Genomic DNA, 14,193 nt, shown 5'->3' on the forward strand with positions numbered 1-14,193 from the left:
GGTAGTTTGACTTTTAGTTTTTTTGATCTTTGCTATGGTTTCCTTCATTTCTTTTTCATTTATTTCTGATCTGATCTTTATGATTTCTTTCCTTCTGCTAACTTTGGAGGGTTTTTTTGTTCTTCTTTCTCTAATTGCTTTAGGTGTAAGGTTAGGTTGTTTATTTGAGATGTTTCTTGTTGCTTGACATTAGATTGTATTGCTATAGACTTCCCTCTTAGAACTGCTTTTGCTGCATCCCATAGGTTTTCAGTCGTCGTGTTTTCATTATCATTTGTTTCTAGGTATATTTTGATTTCTTCAGTGATCTCTTGGTTATTAAGTAGAGTATTGTTTAGCCTCCATGTGTTTGTATTTTTACAGATTTTTTCCTGTAATTGATATCTAGTCTCATAGCATTGTGGTCAGAAAGATACTTGATACAACTTCAATTTTCTTAAATTTCCCAAGGCTTGATTTGTGACCCAAAATATAATCTATCCTGGAGACTGTTCCATGAGCACTTGAGAAAAAAGTGTATTCTGTTGTTTTTGGATGGAATGTCCTATAGATATCAATTAAGTCCATCTTGTTTAATGTTTCATTTAAAGCTTGTGTTTCCTTATTTATTTTCATTTTGGATGATCTGTCCATTGGTGAAAGTGGGATGTTAAAAGTCCCCTACTCTGATAGTGTTACTGTCGATTTCCCCTTTCATGGCTGTTAGCATTTGCCTTATTTATTGAGGTGCTCCTATATTGGGTGCATAAATATTTACAATTGTTATATCTTCTTCTTGGATTGATCCTTTGATCATTATGTAGTGTTCTTCTTTGTCTCTTGTAATAGTCTATTTTAAAGTCTATTTTTTCTGATATGAGAATTGCTACTCAAGCTTTCTTTTGATTTCCATTTGCATGGAATATCTTTTTCCATCCCCTCACTTTCAGTCTGTATGTGTCCCTAGGTCTGAAGTGGGTCTCTTGTAGACAGCATATACATGGGCCTTGTTTTTGTATCCATTCAGCCAGTCTATGTCTTTTGGTTGGATTATTTAATCCATTCACGTTTAAGGTAATTATCGATATGTATGTTCCTATTTCCATTTTCTTAATTGTTTTGGGTTTGTTATTGTAGGTCTTTTTCTTCTCTTGTGTTTTCTGCCTAGAGAAGTTCCTTTAGCGTTTGCTCTAAAGCTGGTTTGGTGGTGCTGAATTCTCTCAGCTTTTGCTTGCCCATAAAGGTTTTAATTTCTCCATCGAATCTGAGTGAGATCCTTGCTGGGTAAAATCATCTTGGTTGTAGGTTTTTCCCTTTCATCACTTTAAATATGTCCTGCCACTCCCTCCTGGCTTGCAGAGTTTCTGCTGAAAGATCAGCTGTTAACCTTATGGGGATTTCCTTGTATGTTATTTGTTGCTTTTCCCTTGCTGCTTTTAATCTTTTTTCTTTGTCTTTAATTTTTGATAGTTTGATTAATATGTGTCTAGGCATGTTTCTCCTTGGGTTTATCCTGTCTGGGACTCTGTGTGCTTCCTGGACCTGGGTTGCTGTTTCTTTTCCCATGTTAGGGAAGTTTTTGACTATAATCTCTTCAAATATTTTCTCTGGTCCTTTCTCTCTCTCTTCTCCTTCTGGGACCCCTGTAATGCAGATGTTGTTGAGTTTAATGTTGTCCCAGAAGTCTCTTAGGCTGTCGTCATTTCTTTTCATTCTTTTTTCTTTATTCTGTTCCACAGCAGTGAATTCCACCATTTTTCCAGGTCACTTATCCATTCTTCTGCCTCAGTTATTCTGCTATTGATTCCTTGTAGTGTAGTTTTCATTTCAGTTATTGTGTTGTTCATCTCTGTTTGTTTGTCCTTTAATTCTTCTAGGTCTTTGTTAAACATTTCTTTCATCTTATCGATCTTTGCCTCCATTCTTTTTCTGAGGTCCTGGATCATCTCCACTGTCATTATTCTGAATTATTTTTCTGGAAAGTTGCCTATCTCCACTTCATTTAGTTGTTTATCTGGGGTTTTATGTTGTTCCTTCATCTGGTACATAGTCCTCTGCCTTTTCATTTAATCTATCTTTCTGTGAATGTGACTTTCGTTCCACAGGCTGCAGAATTGTAGTTCTTCTTGCTTCTGCTGTCTGCCCTCTGGTGGATGAGGCTATCTAAGAGGCTTGTGAAAGCTTACTGATTGGAGGGACAGGTGGTGGATAGAGCTGGGTGTTGCTCTGGTGGGCAGAGCTCAGTAAAACTTTAACCCACTTGTCTGCTGATGGGTGGGGCTGAGTTCCCTTCCTGTTGGTTTTCTGGCCTGAGGCGACCCAGCACTGGAGGCTACAGGCTCTTTGGTGGAGCTAATGATGGACCCTGGGAGGGCTCACACCAAGGAGTACTTTCCAGAACTTCTGCTACCAGTGTCCTTGTCCACACGGTGAGCTACAGCCACACTCTGCCTTGGCAGGATACCCTCCAGCACTATCAGGTAAGTCTGATTCAGTCTCCTATGGCATCACTGTTCCTTCCCCTTGGCACTGATGCGCACACTACTTTGTGTGTGCCCTCCAAGAGTGGAGTCTTTGTTTCCCCCAGTCCTGTCAAAGTCCTGCAATCAAATCCTGCCAGCCTTCAAAGTCTGATTCTCTGGAAATTCTTCCTCCTGTTGCTGGACCCCCAGGTTGGGAAGCCTGACATGGGTCTCAGAACCTTCACTCCAGTGGGTGGACTTCTGTGGTATAATTGTTCTCCAGTTTGTGAGTCACCCACCCAGTGGTTATGGGATTTGATTTTATTGTGATTGTGCCCCTCCTACCATCTCATTGTGGCTTCTCCTTTGTCTTTGGATGTGGAGTATCTTTTCTCGTGAGTTCCAGTGTCTTCTTGCCGATGATTGTTCAGCACTTAGTTGTGATTCCAGTGCTCTCGCCAGAGGGAGTCAGTGCATGTCCTTCTGCTCCGCCATCTTGAACAAATCTCCTGCATTTTTTTTAAGGTAAGCGTCTAATGATATATTTTCTTTAAAAGTAGTCTTTTAGATATTTCCTGTCCTTAAGATGTTGTGGACAAATAACCTGAATTCTGCTTCTGTTAAAGCAGATGCGGAAACGAAATGAGCAAGGTTAGTCCTGACATCTACTGTCAGAACTTGAGTATGAACTGCTTTACCACAATCCACCTGCTGTAATGAGCAGGGCATTGGGTAACAATAGGGGCAGGTGTAGGAGTGATTGGAGTAGAGCATCACCCAAATCTCCATTATCCTGCAAAGGGGAGGAAGGGCATCCCTCAGCACTTCTTGAGATAAACATGTTGAAGATTTTGGAGGCAGAAAATAAACAAATGTCAAGAGGTATTTGTCATTCTCACCCAGGAGTCTTCCTCAGGCTCTTGTGTCTTCAACATACCTTTGACTTTGTTTCTCTTGTACATGCTCGTGTCCCTGGTGCTGTAAAGAAAATGTAGATACTGGGTTTCAGAATAATATTAGGGGAGGGAGAGAGGAAGGGAAAATAGAAGCTTCCCTGAACTTGGTCTTTCTCTTGCCCTGGGGCTTTGCTCTGTGCTAAAGTAGCTATCTATCTTTTGTTTATTATCTTTATCTTCCTCTGGATTTTCCACCCCAACCTGGGAAATGGCTATAGAATGATGTCACCAGGCTATTTTAAAAGGTGTGCATCCTGTGAGGGCTCACACTCCGTCACCTCACAGTCGCTTGTGTGTCTCATGAAGAGCTGTCCCCCAGACTGGGGAGAAGAGACCCAGAATGGATAGTCTTCAAGGCGAAGAGAAGCACACTCATCCTTGCTATGGGCAAAGGACAGCAGCAGTGTTGCGATTGTTTTTACACAAGGACTTCTGTAAAAATAGAGAACGGCCCTGTCAGTATCCGAAGTCTGGTCGCCGTTGTTGCCAACCCAGGGGAATGTCGCACAGGCCTGTGAGGATGGACTACAGCAGTGGTCCCCAACCTTTTTGGCACCAGGGACCAGTCTCATGGAAGACAAGTTTTCCATGGACTGGGGCAGGGGGGTTGGGGATGGTTCAGGCGGTAATGCCAGTGATGGGGAGCGCTCGCCCGCCACTCACCACCTGCTTTGCGGTCCAGTTCCTAACAGGCCGAGGACTGCTACCAGTCTGCAGCCCAGGGATTGGGGACCCCTGGACCAGAGGACTCAGGAGCCGTTAGTGAAAACCATCAACCCCGCCCCCCACCCCCGTCCCCCCAACACAACTGATGTTTCTACAGGGTTTTCTGGTCTTGCTCTCTCATCCTTGTTCCTTGCTCTGGTGCGTCCCTTGTCTGATAGATACACCCTCCCTCAGAACTACAGGCTTGTTCCTAAGTACTCAGAGGACTAACTATGCCCCCAAGTGGAGAACACAGAGAAATCCTCTAGCTTTTTGCACTCTTACTCATTTGTTTTCAAGGCAAATCAAATAGGCTAATTTAACTGTCACACTTCTTTTGTTTTTCTATTTTTACTCTAGGTTATTTGAGTATTTAAAATGGGATTCATTTTTAAACAACAAGGACCTACTCTCTAGCACCGGGAACTATGTTCAATATCTTGTAATAACCTACAATGAAAAAGAATCTGAAACAGAATAGATACATATGTATAACTGAATCACTTTGCTGTACACCTGAAAGTAACACAATATTGTAATTCAACTCTACCTCAATGAAAAAAATAGGATTCATTTTAGGAAAGATTGTTGGTAGTAGCCAACATCCTTCATGGAAGATATTTAGGGTAAAATCATAAGAAGATTTCTCCTTTTATTCATACAGATATAATCAAAACACTCTGAACAGCTGCTCTTATTTGGTTGGCACTTTTTGGGAACCCACAATATGCAATAATACTTTTAAAAATCAGTTTCATAGGAGACCACTGGGTGTTCATTGAAACAAAAAATCTTTACAAAGCATGTCAGAGGAGGTGGGACTGGTGAGCTGATTAGCTGTTTTCACTCACCTGATGCTGTTCTGTGTGGTGATCAGTGCAGTACAGCAGTTAGAAGCATAAACCCTGGCCTCAATAGGGCCTACGTTCAAAGCCCTGCTCTACCCATCAGGCACTGTATGAGTCTATGGGTGATTTCTTCATACTCTGTGACTCAGTTTCCTCAGCTATAGAATGAGGTAATAAGTAAAAATACTTAATGCTTTTCCTGGCACTTTGCAAGTTCTCAATTTATATAAGCTATCACTATTGTTATATGTAACATGTTACTGGTCATATCCTATCTTATTATAAAAGAAACATCCCAAATCATTGGCTTGTCTTTCCCATTGAAGTATTGTAAATTAAGAAGTGCTGGGTTTAGAAAATATTTGATTGACAAGGAATCTCCTTATTTAGAGGATATTAGTGTTCCCCTAATTTTCTCTAGGAAGGATATTTTTAATATAACTTTGTTTCATCAACAAAAAGACACTTTTTTCAAAGTCTGGACCCTACTGCAAACCCTCCACCTCTCTGTGCTCCCCTGCTGCACTTGTTAGCCCCCGATGAGTCTGTCCAGTCTTTTTATTTTTTTATTGAAATATAGTTAATCTACCATGTTGTGTTAGTTTCATGTACAGCAAAGTGATTCAGTTTTATATATACTGTATATATATATGTATATATATTCTTTTTCAGATTCTTTTCCATTATATGTTATTACAAGATATTGAATATAGTTCCCTGTGCTATGCAATAGGACCTTGTCATTTATCTATTTTATATATAGTAGTTTGTATCCATTAATCCCAAACTTCTAATTTATCCCTGTCTCCTCAACTTTGGTAACCATACATTTGTTTTCTATGTCTGTGGGTCTGTTTCTGTTTTGCAGATAAGTTCATATGTATCATTTTTTTAGATTCCACATATAAGTGATATCATAATGATATTTGTCTTTCTCTGTCTGACTTACTTCACTTAGTATGATAATCTCTAGTCCATCCATGTTGCTGCAAATGGCATTATTTCGTTCCTTTTTATGGCTGAGTAATACTCCATTGTGTGTGTGAACCACACCTTTATCCATTCATCTGTCAATGGACACTTAGGTTGCCTCCACATCTTGGCTATTGTAAACAGTGCTGCAATGAACACTGGGACACATGTATCAAAAAAAAAAGATAATTTTTTAAACTTTTGCTGTCTCAGTTCTGTTTTATTTTGTTTCTTTGTTTTTGCTTTCCTCTAGGATTTTAGTCTCTTTTGCACTCCTCTGTTCTTCTCATTTAAGCTCGTTTCCCAGGCCTCCATCTCCTGTTTTTGTTTCTCAGTCTGGGGCCCTGACCCCCAGGATTGTAAGCAGGGTCCCCTCTAGGCCTCACTGTGAAGAGAGGTCACAAGAGGGCAGTGTACAGAAAGAGAACATGCAATGGTTTGGCCATCAGCAGTGGTCCCTTTCCCAGTGAGGGACAGGGGAAAGGAAGAGGAATGATGTCAACTGATATTAAATTGAAAACATGTGAACGCCCAGCACTGTCTCCTTTGCCCAGCCCCACTGCCTCTGTGAGTTGTGTTCACTAACCTGGTGTTCACCCGGGACCCAGGATGAACACCTACATTTTCTGAGGCATTTTAAATTTATTCATTTGGCATTTTCCTCTTCTTTAAAGTATGGGTAAGAACGTATTAACTAATTCTAGAAGAAATTTAGAAAAACATGTGTGTGCACCTTTCTCTCCCTTCCCCCAGTTGTTAGCCATTCTTTGTCACCTCTGATATTTGTCACCACTGGAATAGTATATAACTCTTTTTGCCTTCTCTGCCCTGGCCACTGTCCTGTCTTACCTTTTCTGGGCCCTCCACTTGATCTACTACACAGCGTTTCCTCCTTTCTTCCTTACCTTCTTAACCAGAGCTCCATTAGATTGAGGGCACACTGGATTTTTCTGGAGCACACTGAGTCCCAATTGGCCTTTGGGTGGTAAAAGATCCCAGTTAATTGACTCAGCTGATGGTGGTTCATTGAGGCTTGATTCAGTACTTGGTACTAGTCAGCTTCATGCCCTTCAATGATGTGTAAAGAAAGAGATAAAATTAACTGGGAAGGTGGTTTCATGTTACTGTTGCCTGTCATTGTCAGTAACCCCTAGTATATATGGTGAGACTCCTAATGTCTTAGATGGCTCAGAAAAAAGTCCAGCACAACCCACTGCACTATAGAACCCTCTGCATTTCTGGTGTACCAATATTTTTCCAGCTATTGATGGCCCCCCTTTTTTTTAGTTTTAAAACATATCTCCTATAGGCATATTCAACCAGAAACCAAGTATTCATTTGGAAACCAAGAGATTCCACTATTTCATTGTCCTTCCAAAATGAGATGACTTGCAATATTTTCTTAGTCAAATTTTTCCCTCGAATTGTCTGTTCCAAAAGCCCAAGTCAGATGGCATCAATAGCAAGGGATTTACTTCAGAAATTGCTGCCACTCTAAATATCGAAGCTTTCAAAAATACATATAGCCTTTGAACCAGCACTTTTTAAAATTAATTTTTATTGGAGTCTGGTTGCTTTACAATATTGTGTTAGCCTCCACTGCACAACAAAATGAATCAGCCATACACATACAGATATCCCCTATCTTTTGGACTTCCCTGCCATTTAGGTTACCACAGTGCATTAAGTAGAGTTCCCTGTGCTATACAGTATGTTCCCATCAGTTGTCTATTTTATACATAGTATCAATAGTGTATATGTGTCATTCCCAGTTTCCCAATACCTCCCACCCCTTTCCCCCTTGGTATCCATACATTTTGAACCAGCATTTTTACATCTAGTAATTTATCATAAGGAAATCATTAATCCTAAGAAAACAAATACTTAGCTGAAGAAGTTTATTGCAGTGCTATTTATAGGAGTGAGTTTTTTAAGACAGTCTAACTGTAGAATCTAGAATACCTCTATCCAAAGGAAATCTATGCCACCATTTAAAATGATATTGACATAGGAATGTTTATTGACATAGGAAAATATCTTGATAAATTGTTAAATGCAAGAATTAGGTTAAAGGTATCTGTATAGAGTATGTACAATATGCTCCCATCTTTGGAAAATACATACATGTATGCATAGAAAAAGTCTGAAAAGTTTTCAGACAAAATGCCAATAATGGTTAATTCTTGGGTGGTGGAGTTATGAGAATTTTAATTTTCTTCTATTTCTTAACTTCAATTTATTTTCCAATGAATGAGTAGTAATTATATATATTTTTAAAACTTCCCCCCAAAATCACCACTGCTCTTGTGAGAAGCACCAATGGATATGATTTCAGTCCTTATGCTCTGAGAAGTGTGCAAGGTATTGTCAGAAACTGTGGGACAGATGTAGAGAACAGACGTATGGACACCAAGGGGGGAAAACTGCGGTGGGGTGGGGATGGTGGTGTGCTGAATTGGGCGATTGGGATTGACATGTATACACTGATGTGTATAAAATTGATGACTAATAAGGACCTGCAGTATAAACAAACAAACAAACAAACAAACAACTAATACTAAACTTTCTTTGGGTTATTTGTATAGAAATATGTTAATATAAATGTTTCAGACATTACATGAAATTTCTAAAAATCTTATATGTTCTGGTATAATGTTATAAGTCACAATTCTAGTTATTACTTTAAAATGTATATCTCAGAAATAACTAAAAAAAAAAAAAAGAAACTGTGGGATGTGAAAGAAGTGTACATGAAGGTCGTTCAGAGGGTTTTGATTTATAAAGCACCCACATAACCCTGTTATCAAACAGATTTAATCTTATTAAAGAAATCTATCTAGGTGGATTCATATTTTGCAAAATATTTTCCTATTGACAGAGAATATTTTCCTACTGACTCATCAGTGTTTAATGGCTCTGTGTAAGTTGCATTAAGCACTACAACATTCTGCTACACAGTTCTTCAACCCATAACAGCACTTGAACCTACAATAATGCTGTTCTCAAGGAAGATGACACCAGGCCGTGGAGGTTAAAGAGGGTCTGTTGGCTCTGAGCATGAGCAGGAATTAGGAGGCAAACTCGAGGCGATGAAGGAAGTGTGAATGGGGAAGAGTCATTAGAGTCTCCAACCGCAAACAGTCTCCTGTCCTGCCCCATTCTTGGCATGTGAGGACCAGAGGTTCAAAGATCTGGATTCAAGTCAAGCCACATGAATGTTAAACATGTAAATAAAAATCTGAAATCTCTCTAAAAGTTATTACATTTTAAGACAATCATGTATATACAGAGCATTACATTAAACGGCAAGCACACTCTTTTTACCTAAAAACAAAACAAAACAAAACAAAACAAAACCAAAAAACCCACACCAACTTCCTAGTAATTTACTTTCTCACCATAGTACTTCAATTTCTGATGGATTTTGGCACACCTATTGCATGTTAACCTATAAAAGAATTTCACTTAAAGGCACCAATAGAGTTTCAGCTGACAGATGGACACTTAGGAGAATAACTGAAAGTCATTGACAAAATTGGAATGTGCCCAAGATAGAGAATGGAAAAACCCAAGCTTCTATAGATGTTTTCCAGACTTCTTTGCATTCAGGATCGTCTTATTTAATTCCTAAAGCAGCAATTCCTAGCACCCTAGGATCCCTGAACTCTGCAGAGGAAATGATTCAGAAGCAAAGGGGAATAAGTCATCTAACAATCAGAATTAAGCCTCTTGTCAGTAGGTGGCATGGATACATGCACTTAGTCAGCAAACATTTATTGAGCACCTCCATAATCAATCACAGGACCCAAAGATGATTTCCTAGACAAAGATGTGACTCAAGACCATTCATTCAGTATGTGTCCTCTTTAGCTCATAAGCACTCTATGTACCTAGTCCAATTTGAATGAACCTCAAGGGCAGCAGTGAGAAAAGAAGTGACAATCGTGCAGCATACAGTGTAGGGATGTGTCTGTGTCAAAGAGGAAGCGGTGCCAGCAGAATTTAGCTTTCCTTTCTTTCTGGGGGTCTTTGCCTTGAGAGCCCAGGAAACACTGCAGTTGCCTTATTTTTCCTTGTCAGCTCTGTTTTTCCAGCGTCTATCCTCTCAATTAAACTATGGTACCTAGAAGAATTTCTCTGATTCATCGTACTCAGGATGACCATGGGAGCTACAGGTGGGTATAGGAAGAAAGGAGGCTGCAAGTGCTATTTGGCCTACTAGGAACTGCCTCAGTGCTCATGGACTTGAGATGTAAAGCTGCATCAGGGTGTAAGAGGCCAGGTATTTTCCGTGTGTGTTGAGAAGCAGAGAGAAGTCTAAGATAACTAAATGAGAAACTCTGGTTATTCTACTTTCCCCTTTGCAAAGAGTTAACTTTCTAAATGCCAAAATACTTTTTGTGTCTTCTCTTACTAAAATTATTGATGAAATATATCATTTTATTTCTTGCCTTAGCAAATAGAACCTTTCGAATAAATATACAAAGTGTGTTATGGTTCAAGAACAATGTTTAACTCTAAGCAACTGAAGATGTCTAAGAATATTAAAATCACTTTAGAAGTTGTTATGATTGTTTACTTGTCATTTTTCCATAAAATTAGAGTGCTGACTGTGAAAAACAAAAATCTGATTATTTGAAGGTTCCAATTATTTGGATTACTATTATTCTAACCTGACTTCCCTATTCAGGAACTTGAGGTAAACTTGAAACATAAGGGTTTGGAGAAACTAAAAGAATGACTAATTCCTAGATAAAGAGAGGCTCAAAATGTTTTTGCTTTTTGGGGGGTCAGATTTCTTTGCATTACATCAGATCATTGAAAAATATTCCAAACAAGCTATGAATGGAAAAAAACTGGAAAAACACAGAGGAAATCTAATTGTTGAAATGGTATTTTCACATTAATTTCATAAAAGTAATCATTAGGTCAAAGTGATTTTATGTGGATTAAACTGTGCTACGTAAACTGCCATGGGTTTAAAGAAGAGATAAAAAGGAAAAAAAGCAGCCCAAACAAAAGAGAAATGGGCCAAGAAGAAGTTAAGTAATTTATCTAAAGTTCAGCAATACACTAGACAACAATGGAAGATTCTTATACTGTGGATGGCATTCTTCACTGCTTTCCTCACCTCTTGGTTATTGTGTATTTCCTGTCATTTTAGGAGCAATCTATTCCCGCAGGGTCCGGATGGACAGTCGTTCTGGTCTGGCTGAACCCACATGCACACCTGTGCTCTCACACATCTTCTCTTCAATGTTCACCAACCAGGCAGAGCGAGCTGTACTCAGCATATTCCTCAAATGCTGTTTGGACGGTGTTGTAAAAATGACACACACTGTTGTTTGTTTCACGTGTTCTCAGCACCTGAGCGTTGTGGAAATTACTGTTTCTGGAGACAACATCTGTTCTTATTAAAGAGAAGTCAGGTGTTCTCTGGAACCAGCTAGGTGTTTCATTAAATGTGATCTATGCTGCAAGGTACAAGGCATATCATTTATTCACCTTGAGATGTTATCATGAGTGTGCATTTGTGTAAGTCTAATGGCTATAATACAGTGCCCTAAAACAGGATCCTTCCATTTAAGAGCTATTTCACTATGGGTTTGAGAAAGTTCCATTTCTCAGGAACTAGTTAGCTCAATGGCCGTCTCTCTTTTTTAAATGTGGTAGCATATCTTAAACACATGTATATAAGTGTGTGTTTACATATATAATAGGCGCATGGACTAATACAAGATAGGTATTATAAATACTCGGAAGTCCTGCCACAATGAGCTTTCTTCCAAGAAATGAGAAGTAAAGTTGCTTCTGGCAGTTACATTTTAAATCAAAACACTACCAAGATGTGCAGTCAGTCCCCTTAAAGAAGAAGAGTGACTCCCAGGCTGTGGCATGTGGGCCACAGAAGACCTCCAACTACAGTGTGTGTAATTGACCAAGGGCCTATCTTCCTGCCCACGGGCTGCTGCAGTCAGTCACTGAGCCAGGCAGGGGCACTAAGGCAGATCCATTCTTGGGAGTCAGGCGAATTCCTCCTTCAGCCCACTTTGCCTCTAATCACTTCCTCCTACTGTTCCCCCGCCCCCTCCCCCAGTGGCTTGGATGAACTTCCTGAGCCTGTGTGACAGTCTTCCACTCTCCCTTCTCTCCCTTTCTCCTTCGTTCGGGATCAGACTTGTCTTGTGGTCCAATGGCCTTCCCAGCCTTCCCTGGCTCCTTCCCCCCATTAAAATCCATGCCAGTTTAATCCCATCTTGACATCTGCTTCCTGGACTAACATAAAACGAACTGCAACTTGGTTAATTAGCATATTAATACAATTAAGGGAAAATGTTACTCTCAGAAAGAGGTTGGTCAGTTTAGAGAGCTCTGCAAAGGGTGCCAACATCTTAGCTCGTGCTCATCTGACCAGAGAAGATGACAACATTCCAGCCCAAAGATTATCTTCACTGTGATGTGTCTGGTGCCATTAAGTATTTCGTTCCTCTGACTAACACGACTGACTCTGAGTTCATCCTCCACGACCCAATGTTCAGTTGACTATATAACTTCTTAGTAGGTCTCTCTTTAAGGAGGAATCGCGTACATGAACTAGAGTCCACAAGGGAATTCTTGGGGATTTTGAGAACTGCATACTAGAGACTCAGAGCTGTGTCTACTGAGTGGACCATCTATCAGCAACAGAAGGATCTCTGGATGCTTGAGTCAAGGCGAAGGGCAGCCTGGTCTCTGTAGGGGTGATGGGACAGGCACTGGGGAGGAAAACTTGATGGTGGCTGGCATATATACAGCAAGTAGTAAATGTTGGCAGTCGTTCTTGTTATTAGGTTATGGATATAATTGTCATCTAGAGGGAGAAATTTTAAGGTTTCTACAAACATTAGTGTCTTAGCTTCCCAGGACTGCCATAAAAAAGTACCACAAATTGAGTGGCTTAAAATAACAGAAAATGATTGATTCACAGTGCTAGAGGCTAGAAGTCTAAAATCAAGGTGTTGGCAGGGTTGGGGTTTTTTTCTGAGGGCTCTGAGGGAGAGTCTATTCCACGTCTCTCTCCTATTTTCTGGTGATAGTCTTTGGCATTCTTTGGCTTGTAGATGCATCATTTCAATCTCTGCGTCCATCTTCACATTGCATTCTCCCTGTGAATCTCTGTGTTTTCACGTGGCCATTGTCTTCTTATAAGGACAACAGTCATGTTGGATCAGGGGTCTATGCTACCCCAGAGTGAACTCTTCTTGACTTGTTACAGCTGTAACTGCCCTATTTCCAAATAAGGTCACCTTCTGAGGTACTGGGGGTTAGAACTTCATCAAATCTTTCTAGGGGACACAGTTCAACCCATAACAATCCGATTTTATAGAATCACCAGATTCTATAAAATTCCTGAGACTATAGTTCCATAATAGATGATGAATATAAACTGGGATGCAATTAGGGTCATTACAAACTTTACAGTTGATATTTGTTCAAATTGGCTTAAAGGAGGGGTGGGATAGAGAAGAGAGGAAGAGAGGAATGGGACCCAGAGAAGGAGGGGGCCCACAGACTGAGTGCATCTCTAATTTCTACATGACAAAGGATTTCCTTGCTGCCCTTGAACTCCTGACAGATTTACGATGAGGATTGTGCCCTGAGTCATTTTCACCCCACACCCCTGCCCAATCGGACTCACAAACTCTGTCCAACAATCCAGTCTCCACATATTTTCTTCTAATCCCTTTGCCTCATACGCTTTGTCTCTCCAGTCTGTCTGAGAGGCTAATGCAAATAAAATATATCTACTGTGCTGTAATATTTGAATAATGAAAAAGCACTTCTAGTCTCCTCGTTCACATTTTCTGGCAATGTTAGATTGCTTGCTCAATTTTAGCGTATTAACTATGGGCAACATACATTAACTCTGTTTTACCTCTTTATTTTGTGACATTAACATTTAACTTTCAGATAATCACTTAAATGTGCACCCCTGGAAAATATGGCTCATAATTACCTCAGTATTTACATTCCTCAGGGTGAAGCACAGCAATTTGAGTGGATACTGTTTAAGAATTAATACGGATAGATGAAAATGACAGAGAATTCTAAAATGGCCCAGTGGCTTAGGGAGAATAGCAATCTCCAGCAATCCCTTGTGTTTGATTTTGAAATAAGAAAAAAAAAAAAAAAAAAAAAAGCAAGGCAGCTGTTGGACGCTCTTCGGCTACTCTGCATTTACGGAATTTTCCACTGGGTTGTATGTATTCAGATCACATACACAATGAGATT

General features: G+C 39.9%; 1 long non-coding RNA gene across 1 annotated transcript; it reads left to right on the plus strand.

The window, feature by feature from the left end:
• Positions 1–1,761: 1,761 nt before the first annotated feature.
• On the plus strand, positions 1,762–13,945 carry LOC309609279. The gene is made up of 2 exons (XR_014233361.1): positions 1,762–2,459; positions 2,826–13,945. It is a non-coding gene; the product is annotated as an uncharacterized lncRNA (long non-coding RNA).
• Positions 13,946–14,193: the final 248 nt, after the last annotated feature.

This window comes from Balaenoptera borealis, assembly GCF_965194805.1.
Source record: "Balaenoptera borealis genome assembly, chromosome: 13".
Classification (NCBI taxonomy): Eukaryota; Metazoa; Chordata; class Mammalia; order Artiodactyla; family Balaenopteridae; genus Balaenoptera; species Balaenoptera borealis.